This window comes from Hibiscus syriacus, unplaced genomic scaffold (assembly GCF_006381635.1).
Source record: "Hibiscus syriacus cultivar Baekdansim isolate YM2019G1 unplaced genomic scaffold, ASM638163v2 tig00112402_pilon, whole genome shotgun sequence".
Classification (NCBI taxonomy): Eukaryota; Viridiplantae; Streptophyta; class Magnoliopsida; order Malvales; family Malvaceae; genus Hibiscus; species Hibiscus syriacus.
The window spans coordinates 759,869-762,298 of NW_024063323.1; positions in this window are offsets into that span (position 1 = coordinate 759,869).

Sequence of the window (2,430 nt, forward strand, 5' to 3'; positions counted from 1 at the left end):
AAATTGATCATTTTATCAAAACCATTTTGATTCGATGTTGTGATAGACTTTAAGATTGATAATTGCATAGGATAGGTAAGTATCCTCTTTTGAACCTTCCCTTGTGACAATATATTTACTTTACTAGCTGACCAGTAGACTTGATGTCTTTGAATTGTTCTGTCATTTGTGTAAATCATGATATACTTCACACAACTACGCTCTAACAAGAATATTAGTTCTCATGGGTATGTCCTTAAAACCATGGACATATCCTGATTCTCTAAGAGTTTGAAAGAACTATGCCCAATAGTTTCCTTGAAGCGGCCCCACTTCAATCTAACATAGGTGACTTGTGTTGCGGGACTCATCAAAGCACACAGTGGTCATTAAAAGCTTCGCTTAACCTATACCAATTTGATCACAGTTTATATCATAGAAATGGTTTTGGGATAAGAAACCCCCACAGTGACCGCACAAGGTTTATGCAATTAGATTGTTCATTTGAACCTAGATCTTGAGATATCTAATCAACAAGGTAGGCTTTTCCTTCACTTAACACCTTCAATTTTCCATGAGCTTTGGTTTTATTCCTTTAGATATTTTCTCAACTTGATCTTGATTCTAAATCTTCGGTTAGTGGATTCGCAACGTTATCATTTGATCTTACAAAATCAATATGATAACTCAATTTGAGATCAGTTGTCTAATGGTATTGAGTTGATGATGTATACATCTCAACTTACCATTATACATATTTTGTGCTCTATCAATATATGAATATTGTGGGCACAAACTTTGATCATTCTAGAATATCCTCCAAGAAATTCTAAAGTTATTCAACTTATTCTCTAGACTGGTCAAGAGCTACAAACGCTTATTCCATTTTGGATTTGGTTATAACTGTTTCCTTGAGGATTTCTATGACATGATTTCTCTTCCCAATGTGAAACATATTCACTTGTGCCTTTCATATCTTGAATATCAGATCTTGAACTTGCATTAGAGTATCCTTCTAAGGAAACATGATCTTGGGATAAAAAATATACTCTTAAGAATATTTGAAATATTTCAATTCTCTCATAATTGCTTTTCAGAGGTTTTTCATAATGACAACATCTTTGTTTCAACCTTTCGTTGAACATCTAGACTTATCTTTATTGATATCTTCAATCATTTTCCTAGTTATATAAGGGAATATATTTTCAAAGAATGAGATATTCTTTGATTTCTTCATCATGTTCTTGTGAATCTTGAGATTCTTTGATTCATACACAAGATGTCAATATGTCTTGCTATAATCTACATAGCCAATATAATCCACCGATTTGGGATTTCGTTTCCTTTGATAATGAGATCATTATCTTTACAAGACACCCCCACATTTTTAAGTAATTTTAGAAAGATTTTCTACATTTCCATAACTCATATGGTGTCTTGTCAATTTTTTTCAGATAACCTTATTTAAAAGGTAATTACCTGAAAAAACAGCTTTCCCCCACATGTTCTGTGGCAACCCATAACTTCTTAGCATTGCATTCATCATTTCCTTTAAGAATTAATTCTTTCGCTTTGCTACCCCATGATGTTGTCACTTTATGAATAGTATCATGTTGTGCATATTATTGACCAATTAATGGTTCAATTCACTACCATTATCACTTCTTACCATCTTAATGATTATATTAAGTTGTTTTCCAACTTTGAATTTATAGAGAATATATTTCTCTATAGCAAATATATAGCAATACTTTTTTCTATCACAAATGAAGGTAATAAAATATTTATTCCTTATTGTTTGTAAAAGTAGATAAGGTAAACCCATATTACGACATGAATTCAATTTCCAAAATAAATTTACTTTCAAGACCTCTATTTACAAACATATCGAGATTTTAAAGAAATAAATTTAACGATTTATTTATTTCTTTTAAAATAGAATCATATTTAATTCCCAAGAAAATAAATTCAATCCACTGATTTATTTTCTCTTATAAATCATTAGAATAAATCCAACAATTGATTTCCTTTTACAAACAAGAATCATACAAGATTTCCAAAAAAATATCTAATGATTTCTTTCCTTTTACAAAACAGGAAAATAAATTTAATAATTTATTTTCTTTTACAAAATAGGAAAATAAATCCAACGATGCATTTCCTTTTACAAAACAGAAAAATAAATCAAACGATTTGTTTCGATTTATTTCATTTTACAAAATAGGAAACTAAATCCAACGATTTATTTCCATTTTACAAAATAGAAAATAAATCCAACGATTTATTTGCTTTTTCAAAATAGGAAAATGAATTCAACGATTTATTCCCTTTTACATATCAGAATCATACAAAATTCTTAGGAAAATAAATTTACCGATTTATTTCCTTTTTCAAAATAGGAAAATAAATTCTACGATTTATTTTCTTTTACAGATCAGAATCATGTGAAAT